The sequence below is a fragment of the Stenella coeruleoalba genome, assembly GCF_951394435.1.
Source record: "Stenella coeruleoalba genome assembly, chromosome: 15".
Lineage (NCBI taxonomy): Eukaryota > Metazoa > Chordata > Mammalia > Artiodactyla > Delphinidae > Stenella > Stenella coeruleoalba.
The window spans coordinates 12,699,169-12,717,059 of NC_137161.1; the positions used below are offsets into that span (position 1 = coordinate 12,699,169).

A 17,891-nucleotide genomic window follows, 5' to 3' on the forward strand; every position below is an offset into this window, starting at 1 on the left:
TCCGGACGCGCAGGCTCAGCGGCCATGGCTCACGGGCCCAGCCGCTCCGCGGCATGTGGGATCTTCCCGGACCGGGCACGAACCCGCGTCCCCTGCATCGGCAGGCGGACTCTCAACCACTGCGCCACCAGGGAAGCCCGAAAGCTCTATTCTTTGATCCAAGAACGGAGAGGTGCCAGCTCCCGCTCCAGAGCACACGCTCTCCCGCAACCTCCCATAAGCCGTGGGCGGGCCTGCCTATAGGGTTTCCTCAGTGGAGCGGGGAGGGGCAGAGTTTCCCAGGGCGGGCGCAGGCGCAGCTGTGTCGTTCACGCTCCAGATCGCAGGGCTCTGCAGAGCGCGTCTGCACACGGCCTCCCGCCGCCATCTTGGACTGCGTGTCACGGGCAGCGCTTCTGTGCGCCGTCCGGGGCTGAGGTTCCTGCACAGACGTTTCCCACAGCAGCTCTGGTCTGAAGGGCCGGGCGCGAGCCCTCTGCATGCAGCACCCTGTAAACAAGCAAAACCAGACGAAGCACATAGGAAAAGAAAAAGGTTAGATTTTATTTTGTTGCTACAGAGTTTTATTTCGCAGGAATTTTTAATGGACTCTGCCAGTAACAGTGGCACCTGCGGAGTTCTCAGGATTCATCTGATTGGAGCAACCAGGTCACATGCCCATCTCTGACCCAAACACTGGGGTCAAGGTGGTAGGATTACCTCATGGCCAGGGCTACCCCTTGAGGTGCCTTGGTGTCAGGAAATGTGCCCTTTTCTCCTGGGAGAAGCAGCCCTGTGCCAGGACACCGGCTTGGTGGGGGGGGGGGGGGGGGCGGGATTTCAGCCCCTTGTGCGGGTACCACCTGCCCAGGTGTAGCCAGCGGTCCTGGATATGCCAATTGCCAGGCCTGGGTCATGGACCCGCATGCAGTGGGTGTGGGGCTCCCTCCCTCATAGCTCGTGAGCCAAGAGTGCAGGACAGAGATTCCCCAAAGGACAGTTGGGGTGCTGTGCCCAGAAGGGAGAGTTCATTCCTCCTGTGAACATATTTCTATAAAGCTCCCACTATGTGGCAGGGCTGTGCAGTGAAGACCGTGGACCGAGATCCCTACCCTCATGGAACTTCCAGCCTCGTTTGGGGGAAGAGACAAAACGTGTAATCATGACTGCAGAGCTGGTCATGTAATTTACTAGTTACACGTATTTATTAGTTACATGTAATCATGTGGTAATTACATGCTTTATTTATTGATTACATGTAATCATGACCACAGAGCTGTGGAGAAAAGAAAGCAGGACAGAGGACGGTGGCAGCGTCAGATGGGGCAGCCATCCGTTTTTCAAGTGAGCACGTGTCCCGTGTACCTCTCCTCCCTCATCCCACTCAGATTCTGCTCTCCAGGAAGCCTCCTCTGACTCTCTTTGTCCAGAGGCACCTGACTGGGCCTGGCAGAGTCAACTGTGTGGTCCATGGAAAGAGGGCTGTGAGCTGGGTGCTCAGGGGACCATGGGGGCCATGCTGGGGTGGGGGAGAGAACTCAGCACTGCCCCATCCTCATGCCTGGTCCCAGACACCCAGGACACAGCCTTCCTGAAGTGCCCCCTTCTGAGGGTCTGCTTGGACCCACCACTTAGATGTCCCCAGAGCAAACTCTGGGTTCTAGTAGTTGGGATTCTTCTGGTTGCCAGTGGCAGAACTCGATCCAAATGGGCTTAAATGAAAAAAGAAAATTTACTGTCTCAGGTAAAGTCAGGTGTATTGGGCTTCTGACCCAGCTGGATTCAGGGACTCCAACAATTCAGTCATGACTCAGTCTCTCTCCGTGTCTGGGCTCTGCTTTCCTCTGGGTTGGCTTCACTCTCAAGCAGGTTGTCTCCATGGAGTGACCAAGGTGACCGTCAGCAGCTCCCATCTTCCGTCCCACCAGCCCAGCAGCCCCATCGCACAGAGAGTCTCTTCCCACCAGATCCAGCAAAAGCCCCAGGGCAGGCCCTCATTGGCCCATTTTGGGTCACACGTCCATCCCACAGCCAATCTGAGTGTCCAAGAGGCTGGATGGGTCTGCTTGGCTATTCCTAGGTCACACGCCCACCCCAGTGTTGGGGTTTGGGGTCAGCCCTGCCCAGTTCACACAGTGGCTCAGTGTGAGGGAGGCCTGGTCCACAGAGGGGAATCAAAGGTGGACAGGGATGGACACATAGACACAGAAATCATGGATGTCACTGAGGTTCCTTATCTCCGAGCAGGAGAGTGAGTCTGAGAGGTGGGACAGGCCTCAGCCAAGGTCAAGATGCTCCAACATCCAGAGGAGGGTTTGCAGCTCAGGATTTCACAGGCAGTGGTGCCTGGGGGAGTGGCGTCCTCATTCTTTTCCATCCATGACACCTGTGAAGTTCCCAGGAGGCACGGGGTCTTGGGTGGAGGCCTCTCTCCAGAGCCGCACCCCTTGTCTCATGAGGGCAAGCCTCCTGTGCACACCCCGAAATGCAACCTGTGGCATATGAGCAACCCCAGGAAGCCCGCCCTCCTCCCCAGGGGCTGCTGGCACCCCACCAGTGCTCTGCCCCAGCTTGGAGAACACAAATGAGCAGCATCTAATGCAGACTCATCGTCAGGCTGCCTTTCTCCTCCCCAGCTGAGAGGACCCGCAGGGACACAGTGGGAAGAGGGGGAGAAGCTGCAGGGCAAGGAGTGTGGGGAGGGGGGGAGGGGGGAGGGAAGGGAGGATGTCGGCTTCCCTCAGAGCTCCGCCAGGGCCCTGAGATCCCTCCATCACGCCTGGGCGCAAATCCACACCTTGTTCCCAAATGAGCGTGCCTGCCTGAGCACACACCCACAGGGACGCTGTGGATACACACGTGTGAGCACATACCCACCCTTGTACCAAGCTGTCTACAGTACATGCATGTGTTTGCACACACGTATACTCCCGTGTACGCACACATCCATGGAGCCATGCATGTGTGCACACACACACAAAGCGTTTTCCCGCCGTCTCATACACACATGTGGACACACTGCCTGTAACAGTTGTATGCATAGCGCCCTACTGTGTCCATACACCCTCACATGTAAGGAGTCGAATCACTGATTCTGGGGCCAGGCTATCGGGTCCAGATCCCAGCACCAAACTGTGTGACTTGGCTCAGCGATTTAACCCCTCTGTGCCTCGGTTTCTTAAAACTAAGAACCTGTCTCAGATAAAGCTGTTGTGAGGATCACGTGAGTCAATACATGGAAAGTACTTCGAAGAATGTCTGGCAAACAGTGGGCACTTTACAGACATCAGTCATAATCACAGTCCCATGTACAGGTCCACACGTTCACTTCCGCACTTGCGCCCCCTGCAAGCACCTACCTGCATGCACCTGCACTTACCACACCTGAACCAGTACCAGCCTTGGCAGCACACACATGGAGATGCATGTTCATATGTGCACAAACATAGCAAGCCCAGGCTGCAAGCTTGCACGTGACTCCTGCAAATCAGCACACACACACACCATGTGCACCATACATGTGTTCGCATGCACACCATACGTACGTGCACCTCCATGCATACCGTAATCTGTGTCCCCCATGCACACGTGTGCTCACGAGCACCATACTCCCCATGCACACCACATCCCTCCTCTCCCCAGCAGGGCCGATTCTTCATCCCCTCCCTCTTGGACTCAACATGATGCCCTGCAGGTCTGAGTCTCACCAGGAGCCCCAGGCAGAGGGAGATCTTCATCTCTGAAAACGTCAGGTGTGTGTATCCCATGACCTAGCTAGTCCGCCCTCAGTCATAGCTTGTCCTTGGGAAAATTTCACCCACATGGACATGGAGCTGTGTCTGAGGCTGCTCATTGCAGCAAAAATTGCAGTTGACCTAAATGTCCCTCAGCAGAGGAACAGCTAAGTCAATGTGACTTTCTCCAAACTAAAGAATACAGAGATTGAACAGAATTTTTAGATCTTTATTACTGTCATGGAAACATCTTCAAGACATGGTGTTCAGATGTAAAATAGGTAGCTAGTGGGAAGCAGCCGCATAGCACAGGGAGATCAGCTCAGTGCTTTGTGACCACCTAGAGGGGTGGGATAGGGAGGGTGGGAGGGAGATGCAAGAGGGAGGGGATATGGGGATATATGTATCCATATAGCTGATTCACTTTGTTATACAGCAGAAACTAACACAACATTGTAAAGCAATTATACTCCAATAAGGATGTTAAAACAAAAATTTTAAAAATTGAAAAAAAAAAGACATGGTGTTGAGTGAAAGCGAGTTGAAGAGTGAAACAAGTTGAAGAATAACACAGTTTGATACCATTTGCATGAAATAAGATAAAATATTATGTCCTTTTTGTGGGCCCGTATTTATATGGGAAAAATGTATGAAAAATGATCTAGAAAGATGCATTTAACAGATCACAGAGGTTACTTCCAAGGAGGGGACCAAGGCTGGATACCAGAGACATTTGTCCTAAAGAGTCAGCAAAATAACTGACAAGAAGTAATAAGCGAATTTAGAAAGATCACAGGGTAGAAGATCAATAGAAAAAATCAATTTAAATTCTATATGCTAGCAATGAACAGTTGGGAAATGAAATTTTAAAATGCCATTTGCAAGAGCATCAGAAAATGTTAAAATACCTTGGGATATATTTAACCAAATATACACAAGACCTGTGTTCTAAAAACTACAAACAAATTAAACACTGAAATAAATGGAAGGATATACCTAGTTCCTGGATTGGCAGACTGAATATTATCATTAAGATGGCAATGCTCCCCAAACTGATTTATAGATTTAATGGAATACCAACTGAAATTCCAGGAGGCATTTTGAGAAATTGATGAGCTGGTTATAAGGTTTAAATGAAAACACAAAGGACCTGGCATAGTAAAAAAATAAAAAAAATAAAAAATTGAATATAACTAAGTTCGGGGACTTACACTATCTGATTTCAAGACTTACTATAAAGCTACAGTAATCAAGATAGAGTGGTATTGGTGTAAGGAAAGATGTAGAGATCAGTGGAACAGAAGAGACACTCCACAAATACACCGCTCATATATATTCAATTGGTGTTCAACAGGGGTGCCCAGGTAATTCAGTGTGGAAAAGAAAGTCTTTTTGACAGATGGTTCAGAAATAAATGAATATTTATATGGGGAAAAATGAACTTCAACCACTAACTCATACCATATAAAAATTAACTTCAAATGGATCATAGACTTAAACATAAGAGCTAAAACTTTAGAAGAAAACAGAGGTGGAAATCTTGGAGATATTGAGGAAAGCAAATATTTCTTAGACAGGACATACATAGTAATAACAATTGCAAATAAAGATAAATTGGACTTCATAAAAATTAAAAACTTCTGCCCCCTCCCCCCAGTATATCTGGGAAAGGACTTGCAGTGCAGAGGTTGGCAAAGGCTGAGTTTCTCTTCCTTCCTTTGCTCATGTCAGGCTCCCCTCTCCTGCAACCACAGCCCTCCCTAGGCTCTAGATCAGCTTCTGCCTTCAGGCCTGGGGAGGTATAGTTTCCCTCTGGTGCTAATCCTCAGGGCCCTCACCATCCCTTCTTGGTTCCCTTAACCTGCAGTCACCTTGTCAACACTGCCTCCCTCACCCTGCTCAGTCTCCGTCTTGAGATTTGCCTTCTGTTTCCTGCTAGGACCCAGCCTGGGACAGAGACTGTTGCAGCCGCTGCTATGAGGTCTGTCTGGAGACGCAGGCACAGGTAAGCCAGCAGAGGAGAGCTCAACTTCATACACGGTGGAGACAGAGCAAGGGTCACAGGAAAGTTTGCCCCTGGGAGTATTGCCCCCTCCACCCCCAGCCCAGCTGGGGTTAATCCCTCAGGATTATCTGAGAAACCTCAGATAACTGGAATGGACAGAAATGGGGGGCGTCCCCATGATATGAGCTTCTGTAGGTCGCCCCTCTGTGCTCTGCACTATGTTGTCAGAAGAAGAATTTTCTAAGTTTTTTTTTTTTTTTTGCGGTACGCGGGCCTCTCACTGCTGTGGCCTCTCCCGTTGCGGAGCACACGCTCCGGACGCGCAGGCTCAGCGGCCATGGCTCATGGGCCCAGCCGCTCCGCAGCATGTGGGATCCTCCCGGACCGGGGCACGAACCCGTGTCCCCTGCATCGGCAGGCAGACTCTCAACCACTGCGCCACCAGGGAAGCCCCTCTAAGTTTGTTTTGTGCCTTCTGTTTCAAGGGGAGGTCACCTAGTCCTTGGACTATCACAGATGGACATCTCCCCATCCAGGGCTTACTACTCCATGTCTAGGTCGACAACTTGCTCTATAGGACAGTTTTTCTCTTTGTCTAACCTGTGGCTCACATGCTGCAGCTTAATGACTTCCCACTTATTCAGCCTTTGAGAGAATTGAAATGAGCTTTTCCAAAGTGAATCAAAAATTTCAATCCTTATGACAGTTTTTGACGTGTCAAGACAATAGGATATTACGTATTGGATATCTTTTTTCTCTTTCTTTCTATTCATGTTTTTAACATCCATGATGAATTCAGAACCAAACTCATACATTTTGGAAATGCTGCGTTAACCATGCGTGTGTCTTGGCTGCAGGGCTCTTCAGAGCCTTTAACATGCTGACATTCTAAAGAGGAAGCTGGGGGCGCAGCGTTGCCCTGACCCATTGACCTTGGAACCTTTCTATAGCAGAGCTTTACATGGTACTGACACCACAAGGAACATCCTTGGGAACACACTGATAGAACCCAGCTCAGTTATTGCATAGACGAAGAACTGAGGCTTGGAGGATGTGACTTGCAATACCGCACTGTGAGTTAGTGTCACACTGGGGTCTGCAGCCCAGCTTAATAACATTAAATAAAGCAACGAGAGAGTGGATTGAAAGTAGCAGATAATAACCATCAGTTCCTTCCCTTTTCTTGTCTTCTGCTTGCAGCCTTAGTTTTATCACCTGTCCAATGGGAGCACTAATGTTTTCCCTACAATATCTGTCATGACACTTTTGGTTACAGGTGATGGAAAAACCAACTTAAAATGGCTTAAGCACAAAGGGAATTTATTGGGTTATATAAAGCTCAGCTTAATCCCGATACTGACAGTGTCGTCTGGACTCTTTTTATCTCCATAGTGGCTTTATGCTAAGGCAGGCCTTCCCCTGGAAGCATCAGGGATGATCCCCAGCAGCTCTGGGCTGATATCCTCCTAGCTTAGCTACCCCAGAAGATGGAGAGCACCTCTTTCCCAACATCACTGAAAAGTCCCAGGCTAACTGTATCTGGAGCAACTTGGGTCACATCCAGAGCCAGTCGCCAGAGTCTGGAGAACGGGGTGCTCTGGTTGGTCAGATCTTGATCACATGATAACATTGACCCAGCTCCCAGGAGTTGCTCATTGACAACAAGTGGGTTGCTTAGCAGCCGGCTCCTGTCTCTTTTCCGCCATACAGGACTGGCGAAATCCTGCCAGGGTCCTGATTATTGAATTTCAGCGCTCAGCATCTGTTTTTTTAGCCATTGCATTTCCTTGGAGAAGAGGCAAGATGGCAGAGTGATTAAAATAGACTGTGAAATTCAATGAACTATGGTTCAAATTCTGACCGTGCTATTTACTCACTAGATTAAATTACTTAATCTCTATGTGCCTCAGTTCCCTTGCCTATAAAATGCAGTTAGTAATGCTGTGCACCTCTTGGGTTGTGAGGGTTAAATAAAGTGATTCATATAGATGACTTAGAGCCATGCCTCACCTACCGTGGGGGACAGGGCTCCGTAAAAGTGAGCTAAATGTTAGCTACTTATTGGAGGGGGCAGGAGTCATGGCAACCACCGGACCCGCCTTATCATGTCCACTCTATCCCTCTATCTCCCAGGGACCACCCTGCAGCCAGGGGGGATTGCAGTCCATGTTATCTGTCTCTCCACTAAAAGCCTTTAGTGACCCGGTCAAGTCCAGTGCTTGGCACATAGTAGGTGCTCAATGAATATTTGTTGAATGCAGAATCCGGGGCACCTCAGGCAGAATCAACCTTTTGCCTGCTGTTCACAAGTAATGATGAAGTAGTTTGTGCGGAGAACTCGTCCTCTGTGGGTCTCCAGAGACTACCGCAGAAGCAAAAAGAGCAAAAGCTGGCTGCCCATCCACCTGTTAGACCTGTCTCCCGAGCGCAGGGGAAGCCGCCACCTGGTGAATAAGTCACCTGCTCCAGTCAGCAGCTCCGAATGCCGTGTTGGCAAAAAGCAAGCAGCCTGCAGAACCGTTTCTTATTTTTACCAGACGTACAACCAGGGTCTTGGGCGCTTATGTTTCCATCCTGCTCATTTCAGAGGCAATTAGCTGTTGGGTACTTTTGCCCGTAAGCTGCTCTGCACACTTACTTGTTAGATGCACTCATCCCTGTCCAAATAGGCCAATGGAAGATTGATGTCAACGCGCTGTTAAAGTACAATTTTAGCAGTCCTTTTAAACGACAGCAGCATCTATGCATAAGTGACACTGTGTTAAGCCTCCCCTCGGGGACCTGCTTCATTAAAACAGCTGTTAATGAAGAGGCTTTATAAACCAGCCTTTTACACAAAAACATATGATCTAAACCCTTTCTGCAGCCCCTCCCTGCCTCAGACAGACAGCCCAGAAGGGAGGTAAGCACCTGGAAGACATCGCCATGAAGGGCAGAAGAAGACAGTTTGAAATATTTTAAGTGAAGCCAGGCCAGCCAACTAAATTGTTTTCTCCAGTGTTAGCTTGGGGATGTGTGGAGAAAAACAGACCCAATTTCTTTCCATGACCAAACCTTCTTACTTCACTGGGCTGGGGTGAGGTCACCCTGACACCTCTCTCTGGGACTTTAATGGGATGGGGATGTGACTCGAACTCCAGTGCCCAGACACCAGGCTGCCAGCAGCTCAGCGGCTCCTGAGCGGCGCCCGTTCGCACTCCACGGCAAGATTGTTGTTCTGGGCCATCTCAGTGCACTGTCTGTACTACTATTTAATATTCTTCTTTAAATTGACTTCTTTTAAATTAAACCTCAGCCCATGCAGTTATGGCTGTGAAATCATGGAGCTCATGTCCATGTTTTCTATTTTTTCCTAATATACATTGAAATAAATGCATTCCTTAAAAATACATAATGTTTATGGACATGGCATGTAAAATTACCTTGTGTACTCCAGTGTCACCACAGGGCACCTACTTTTGGAAATGCTGAATTAACTCAGTATTCCCAAGGACTGGGTCCAAACAACCACTGTTTACTGAGATTTGGCATTTGCTAGACATTATGATGATTAAGACCTAATTTGCCAGTCCAGAGACTTCTGTCCAAGAGACCTGCTTCGCCCAGGCAGCTGATACACACAAGGCTACCTCCAGACCAATTCTGGACTTGGGGGACCCAGGAGGACTGTGAGTGATAGAGAACTAATGTGATGATGTCTTTAATATATAGATAAATAGTTTATGTGATGGCAGGAACTTTTTGGGTAAGTCAAGGGAGGGAGGTTGGGAGTGAGAATAATGAAGCTGGAGTCGGTAGACCCAGGGTCTTGACTTAAATCTGTGCGAACAGCTGTCATCTCTTGCCTGGACTGTTACGAGTCTCCTAATTGGTCTTCTGGCATCCACCCTACGCCTTCACCCTGTGTGTTCCACTTGACAGCCAGTGGTCCTTTTAATACATTAAGTCAGATAATCATATTTTATCGTGAAAAAATCCTGCATTGACTTCCACTCTTGCTTAGAATAGAGGCCAGAGTCTTCACCACGGCCTACAAGGCTCTATGTGATCTGACCACCCATTCTCTCTTCAACCCCAACTCCTATCACTCCCCTGCCTCACTCACTCAGCTCCAGCCCCGCTGGCCTCCTTGCTGTTCTTCAAACACATTGAAAATGCTCCTGCCTCAGGGCCTTTGCACATGTTCATCTCTCTGCCAGGACTTCTCTTCCCTCAGATATTTGTATAGCTCGTTCTCTTATTTCATTCTCTGCAGATGTAAGCTCCTCAGAGAGGCTCTCCCATTATCTAATGGTCCCATTATCTAAGAGATCACCCTGTTACTCTCTGTCTCCCTCTCTTTATTTTTCTTTGTGTGTGTGTATTTCTGTATACTTTTAGAGGATACATGTCACATTGAAAATGATAGTGGCCTGGGGTGACAAGTTGAGAAGTGGGTGGGGAGGGAGGTGCTACTTTTGAATTTTAAAAATTACAAGGATATTATTCATGTAATTAAGATCACTTGGCAAAGTAAGGAAAGAAGAGAACTGTCTAGAAACAACCAAGTCTGGATAAGAACCAAGATGTCTGGGAATTCTCCATTCCCTCCCTCCACCCCACCATCATCTCACACCTGAGGAAAGGACACTATAAATGGCATAGTCTGGAATGTCTAGTGGAGACCCTGGAGCAAGAACCCACCTCTCTCTGCAGGTGAATACTAAACCACACAGTCCACAGGCCAGATCTGGGTTCCATCTCCCTGATTCATTCAGAGTTCACCAGGGGACCAAGCCAGGCCAAATCAGACTCCATTTGGGGGCTTTTCCTGCCATAATGGGAACGAGTAACCATCATCCCTATGGTATGGCTTGCTGTACAGGTGCCACCACATGGAGAGCTGGCCTGAGCGTGAAGCCATGAAGGGGGAAAGCTGAGATCAGAGAGATGAGGACTCAGGAGATACAGCTGGAGCTCCTGGATCCAGCCATACCTGAAGCAAGCTATATTTGAACTTTTAATTTTCATGAGACAAACTTTTTTTTTTGTTTGCTCGGTCTTGCTTGAGTTGAATTTCTGTCCCTTCTAACTGAGAAAATTCAGAGTGATGAGGAGGCAAAGGGAGAAGAATTCAAATGGTGATGTGTCGGATTCTCCAGAAGAGGCTCTTCAAGTAGAGTGAGCCAGGCCCAGAAAGCCTCTTCTCTCTAAGCGGCTGAAGTGCCCCAACTATGTATGAGGCATCCCTCTGCATCCTCACCACCTGCTTGAGGACATGTGAACCTGTGAGATGCCAGGCGTAGTGATCCTTGATCAAGTCATGTGGGTATGCACACAGGAAGTTATGTTCTCTCTCTGTCCTTACTCCTGTCCCCAGGGAGTAAACGATGGCTCTTGTTGTGGTTCACCTTCCCTGGAGTGGAGGCAGTCCTGGGAAAAGCACACCCAGATCCAGGAATGCACCTGGATTCCTCGCTCTGGAAATGACCTTTGTTAACTGTGGGCTCAGACTTTGGAGTGTGTTCTCAGAGTCCAGGACTTACCTGCCTGCACAGGTGGACCTCCCTCACCTGTGCTGTGAAAAGCGGTGCGTCCTCAGGATACATTCGCTCTTTTTCTGACCTGGGCAAGGCTTTTCGTGACGAGACTGACGTTTCACACTGTTATCTCTCAGATACTGAACCCCAGGCTGTTATAGAGGGGGAGACGGGCCTTGGTGATGCTGTGATCCACACTTTTAACTATAGGGTCAGAGAGGCTGAGACCCAAGTGGGAAAATGTCTTGGCCGAGGTTGTAAAATTGCCCAGGGCAAAGTCCAGATGAGAACCGAGCAGTGCTGTCCTGCTCTCCCGAGAGACTCCTGCTTCGCTGAGTCACAGAAGCTCCCCTGCCCTTGCAGGCCAGGCTCGTGGGCTCCCCAGGAAAAGGGGCACAGCGCACTGCATGTCAGCAAGCATCCTTTTGTTCTCACATGTCACTGGAATGCTGCAGAATCAAGAGGCCGTAGATGGATGGCTGGTGCTGGTAGGACCCTGAGCTGGATAATTCGCTCCTCAAGGTAAAGGTCATACTTACCTGGGTGTCCCCCAGGGCCTGGGAAAGCCCTGTACCCAGAGAGGCTCACCACAGTTTGGATTGAATTAAGCCAGTAACACTTGGACAGTGTCCATGGCTGCCACGCCTCCTTGACCAAAGGTCTCAGCATCCACGCTTTCCTTCTTTTCTTAACCTCCTGGTGACAGAAGCCTAAGGTCTCCAAGTGTCACCCAAACAGAAGGATTTTTGTAATCGATTTGAAAATGTGGTAACAGTTAGGCCTCTGATTGGCCAATAAGCTCACAGACTGGATCCTCTGAGCTTTCGATACTTCCAAGTGACGATTCAGGGAGGCATGACCGCTCCATGGAGGGAAGGGCAAAGACGTTCATGGTTTACAATCCCCAGACCGCCACCTCGCGAAAAGGAAACAGGACAAGTCCTTCTTCTTGCTGCTGTGTCTTGGAAGCAGTCCTCTCAACCAGACCCTAATTAGGATGGACGGCTGTTCTCCGCCCTGGGACTGGAAGGGAGCCCGGGATTATCTCAGCCAAGAAATCTCCAGCCCAGAGAAATGTCAGAGGCACCACATGGATGAACAGAAAAGAAATGATACATTTTTCAGGAGCCCCTTTGCGCCTTGGCTGTAGCCGACAATGAGATAGTGTGCTGGGCTTTGGGGGTGGGCAGCATTGATCTGGCTGTATTTGGGGGTTCAGAAGGCTCATCCCCCCATTCCCCACCTTCTGTAAGTTACTCAGCCACCTTCCGGGGCCAGTTCAACCACTGGGGAGAAGTCCCGGCTCCTTTGTAGAAGGAAAGACTTTCAGGCACTGATCTAAGCATGGAGAGTCACCAGGATGGGGGTCAAGAGATGCCACAGAATGTGAGGGACCCTAAGACCACCTCATCTGCTCTCTGGAACTCATCTTCAGAAATGCTTGTTCAAGGGTGCAAAGAAACTAGCGTAGAGACATTCCTAGCAATATTATTGGTAACAGTGAAAAACAGCCTTTCAAATTGGAACAACTCAGTATCCTCTACCAGGACACTGGTTAAATAGTGCAGTGGTTAAGAGCATGGGCTCTGGGTTCAAATCTTCAAATCTTAGCTTTACTACTTACCGGCTGTGTGACCTAGAACAAGTTTCTTAGCCTCACCCTGCCCCAGGGTCTCCATTTTTATAAAGGAGAGAAAAAATATCAATATGTTTTAAGGCTTTCCTGGTTTTCTTTGCTCAGCTCTCCCCTCTGTCCCCATTACACTTCCTTAAGCCAAGACATTCTGTTGGTTTTCATCCAGAGTCACTGATGCCATATTACAATCAGAGCCTGATATTAAGCCTATTGGAACCACAGATCCTCCAGTAAATGTTTATTGCTTCCAAGAGAGAAGAGCTGGTGCTCAGTCAGCAACCTGGTGGTTCAGGTTAAAGGATGGGTGTTGTCTTTGTTCTTCTCTTTGCCTCAGTTCCTATCTCCAGTCCCCCAAATACAGATGGAGTCTGTACAATGATGCTTCTCACCGCCTGCACTGCACATCCTGGTCCAGACTTCATTAGTTCTGGCCTGACAAAGACACCGGTTTCTTATGTAGGATCCCTGCTTCCACCCTTGTCCCCATAGTCTGTTCTTCACAAGGACCCTGCTGGAACCTATGTCAGCTCACGTCCCTCCCCCTTTGAAGCCCCTTCCCCCATTTTCAACCATTTAGAATAAAATCTAAATGAATGAAAGCCTAAATAAATAAAAAATAAATATCTAGGGACTTCCCTGGCGGTCCAGTGGTTAAGACTTTGACTTCCAATGCAAGGGGGTGCAGGTTTGATCCCTGGTTTGGGAGCTAAGATCCCACATGCCTTGCGGCCAAAAAAGCAAAACAGAAGTCATATTGTAACAAATTCAATAAAGACTTTAAAAATGGTCCACATCAAAAAAAAATCTTTTTAAAAAAAATTTATTTTAATTAATTAATTAATTTATTTTTATTTTTGGCTGCGTTGGGTCTTTGTTGCTGCGCACAGGCTTTCTCTAGCTGTGGAGAGCAGGGGCTACTCTTCATTGCAGTGCGCGAGCTTCTCATTGCGGTGGCTTCTCTAGTTGCGGAGCACGGGCTGTAGGCGTGTGGGCTTCAGCAGTTGCAGCACGTGGGCTCAGTAGTTGTGGCTTGCGGGCTCTAGAGCACAGACTCAGTAGTTGTGGCACACAGCCTTAGTTGCTCTGCGGCATGTGGGATCTTCCCGGACCAGGGTTACAACCCGTGTCCCCTGCATTGGCAGGCAGATTCTTAACCACGGTGCCACCAGGGAAGTACCCACCCCCCAAAAAAAAATCTTAAAAAAAAAAAACTAAATAGAATAAGATCCTCACCATGGCCTTGCTTAATCTTTCCAGATTGTCCATCTGCAGCCGCCTCCCTGACGCTTGCTATCTGACATTCCTCCCTCCCTTTATTTCCTACTTAGCATTTTTTTTCTCTTTGAAATTATTGCATGTATTCATTTTCTAATGTGATTGTCTGTCTCCTCCACTCTTTGAGAGTCGGGATTGTGTCTGTCTTATTCACTACTGTAGCCCCAGGCCCTGGAATATTGCCGGGCAAAGGAAGTACTCGAAAGATATTTGTTGGAAACATGATTTGCTCTTAACATCTATTCTGCTTAAGGCGTGGGGGCAAGAACAGTTTTGCATTAGAAAAGGGATAGAGGTGATTATCCTTGTGAATCCAGCTGCAATTCCCATGTCTTGGTCTAAATCCACTTACCAGCCTGCCGTACAGGTTGATACCAGTCTTCTTGCACCAGGAGCTCAAGGCCCAGCTTCGTGACCATGAGTAGACACTGGCGTGTGTGGAAGCACATAATCTTCCTGAGAGTCCTGTGCCTCTGTTTCCTCATTTGTCAAAAACAAATACAAAAATGGGCCTGTGTCCTTCAAGAGACTTTCTAGCCCTAGGTTCTGTGATTCTCAGGAAGGAGGGCTGGAGCTGCAGCTCATTCATGTCTGCCGCCCTGGGCCAGGTGGGATGGAGCCAGGGAGAGGGTCATGCTGCGCCCTGTCCCCGGTGCCCTGTCCCCGCTGCCGGCCCTCTCAGAGCACTCCCAGGCATTAATGATCAGCCAGCTGAGTTTCTCTGGGATCAACCTTGTTTCCTGCTCTGTGAGCAGGGGCTAGAGAGAAACCAGAGAGAACTATCCCATCAGATGGAACCATCAGTGGGCTGGTTTCTAAGGAAATCCCTCAGCTCCTTCTCCTCCTGGCCTGGGGCCAGTGTTCTCTCCAGATGCTGAGGAAATTGTTGGAAGGATATGAGACAAACAGATATAGTAAAAGCAATTATAGTAAAATGCTCATGGTGGAATGTAGGTGGTGGGTATAATGTGTTCACTGTAAAATTCGCTTAAAATTTTTCAAAATAAAATGTCAGGGAAAAATGACATGAAAAAAAATGTTTTTTTTCTTTTAGTAAAAGACTTAAAGTAGCTGAGCCAAGAGCGTGTCCAGGGCACGGCCGATCTGACATCCCGTCTACAGCGCGGATGGACACCCCTCTTGGTCCCCATTCCCTGCTCATGGCCACACCACTCTTTCTCTTCATCTTCTCATGCACCTTGGCAGCCGTCTCTGAAAACAGCTCATTAGTCTGGAGTGTTCAGAAACATCACTCTTGCTTCTGGATTTTTCTGCTGAATCTGCAAAGAGGAACTGGTCCCCAGGTGACCAAGGAGCCCCAGTCTCACACACCACAGCTGTGGAGAAATGGTCGGGACCTCACTCAGGTCCAGCCGGAAAGACCCAAATGGATGTTTCCCTCTGAGGATTCCCAAACCTGACAAGAGGAGGGTAGAGGAATTTGACAAGAGGAAAAAGTGGCCAGAGACAGAGCAAGGGAGCTGGTGGGATGTGAAAACTCCCACGAGAGGCGAGAAGAAAGGAAATTGTGGTAGTGGGAGGGGGGTGTGTGGAGACCCCCCCGCCATGTGCTGCAGTCAGAGATCCTGTGACAGAGGCGAGGATCCTTCCAGGGAGGTGAGTAAGCCCCACCTCTGTGTCTTCCTTCATTTTGCAGGTATTTATTGATGGTCTGTTATGTACCAGGCAGGGCAGTGGGTACTGGGAAGAGCAGGTTCCTGTCCAGACGACCACTGTCACTTTTCTCCCTTGAAATCCCTTTCTGCACCCAACAGCCAGGGTGAGCCAGTTAAAAGCCCATCTGACCTCAGGGCCTTTGCACTTGCTGTTCCCCATGCCTGGACTGCTCTTCTCCCAGTTATCTGTGTGGCTCACTCCCTTACCTCCTTCAGGTCTCTCCTCAGATGTTACCTTCTCAGTAAGGCCCTCCTTGGCTGCTCTATTTAAAATTGTAGCCTCCCTCCCATCCCTGCCCATTCCCTGTCCTCCCTGCTGACACTTACCACTATCTGACATGATACGTATTTTATGTGTTTATTGATCTTACCTCATGAGAACGTCTGTCTCAGAAGCACTGTGTAGGCTTTGTTCATGGTTATATCCCAGGCACTAAAAAAGTGCCTGGCATACAGTAGGCGCTCATGTATATTTAAGGAATGAGAAAAAAAATCCTTTCCCTCTGTTCCAAAGTATAGTGTATTAACAGAAAATTTGAGGGATGGTAAGGCCAACAGAAGATCACTGCCACTGAAGAGGTAGTTTGTTTACAGTTCCCAAGAGAAGCATGCCAGCCGGGAAGTGCCTGGTGGGGCAGAGGCGGGGGGGGAAACTGTGGGCAAGCGCCTTGTTGTGTGGTTTCCGTTGAAAGGAGTAGAAGAAGCAGGGCAAGCAGGCTTAGGGTTGGCTAGTTTGAATGGTTTTCGGGGGCTCTGGGGCAGAGGGTCTGTCTCTGGTGGTCTGATACTGGCCGTAGGGTGATTAGGGCAGGTGGACAGCGGCCTGGAGTGTGAGGGCCTGAAAAAGGAGGCGGTTGGGATGTGGGCTCTGGATTGGTCGGTTTGTAGTTGAAAAGTACACTCACAGGCAAGCTGTTTACTGTCTCTAGGAATTGGCCATCCCTGGGAGGGGCAGTCCCTCCAGGGTCAGCAAGGCCCAAGAATATAGAAAATAAAAGACAGGGTTAGGGGCTTCCCTGGTGGCGCAGTGGTTGAGAGTCCGCCTGCCGATGCAGGGGACGCGGGTTCGTGCCCTGGTCTGGGAGGATCCCACATGCCGCGGAGCGGCTGGGCCCGTGAGCCATGGCCGCTGAGCCTGCGCGTCTGGAGCCTGTGCTCCACAACGGGAGAGGCCACAGCAGTGAGAGGCCCGCATACCGCAAAACAAAACAAAACAAAACAAAACAAAAGACAGGGTTAGTTCACCCTTCTGCTGCTGATAGCACTCCAACTGTGTTTGGAGGCACGGCTTCTCCCTTATTCCCATTATATTACATTTGTGAAGGGTGGAATATGTGAGCCAATCAGCCTATTCCACTCCTCTAGCCCAGCAATTGACTCAGAGACAGACATGTGACCCAGATCTGGTCACTGAGAGAGAAGTACTCAGGCTGAGAAAAGGATATAGGGATGGGTCATTGGGGATGGGGGGGGGTTGGGGGGGGGCTGGAGGCTAAACTAAGCATGATAATCCTATTTCCCTTTGTCAGTGATTGGTTTATGGTTGGGTGCTTACTTAGGGCCAGATAAAATACAGGGTGTCCAGTTACATTTGAATTTCTGACAATGAATAGTATTTTAGTATAAATATGTCACAACTTAAATTCACGACTGAATGTATGTTTATTTGCTAAATCTGGCAACCCTAGTATAACCCACTCTGGGCCAAAAAGACATAAGGGGATGTAAAGGGGGTATGGGTAGTGCAGCTGGCAGCTGGGTTCCATGAGGGACTTTGATCCCTGCTTAAGAGAGAGACAGCAAAGAGTCTGACATTCATTTCTTCCCTCTGTGAGGATGTGACGTTTGGAACTGTGCAGCCATCTTGAAACCATTAGGCATTAAGTTTGAGGACAGATGAAGATGTTTGCGCAGAGGGACAGGAAGATTCCAGCTCCTTAATTACAACATTGTACTTCCAAACCCAGCCCCAGGAATGCCCCTCTCTGTACTTATTTTTATGTGAGATAATTAAATGTCTCTCTTGCTTAAGCCAGCAGTTCTCAATCTTGGCTGTGTATTAGACGC

The 17,891-nt window shown here is 48.9% G+C and overlaps 1 long non-coding RNA gene across 1 annotated transcript; it reads left to right on the plus strand.

The window, feature by feature from the left end:
- The first annotated feature begins 390 nt into the window (after positions 1-390).
- Positions 391-17,316, plus strand: LOC307198942. The gene is made up of 4 exons (XR_013831717.1): positions 391-534; positions 3,622-3,731; positions 5,653-5,718; positions 15,203-17,316. It is a non-coding gene; the product is annotated as an uncharacterized lncRNA (long non-coding RNA).
- The last annotated feature ends 575 nt before the right edge of the window (positions 17,317-17,891 follow it).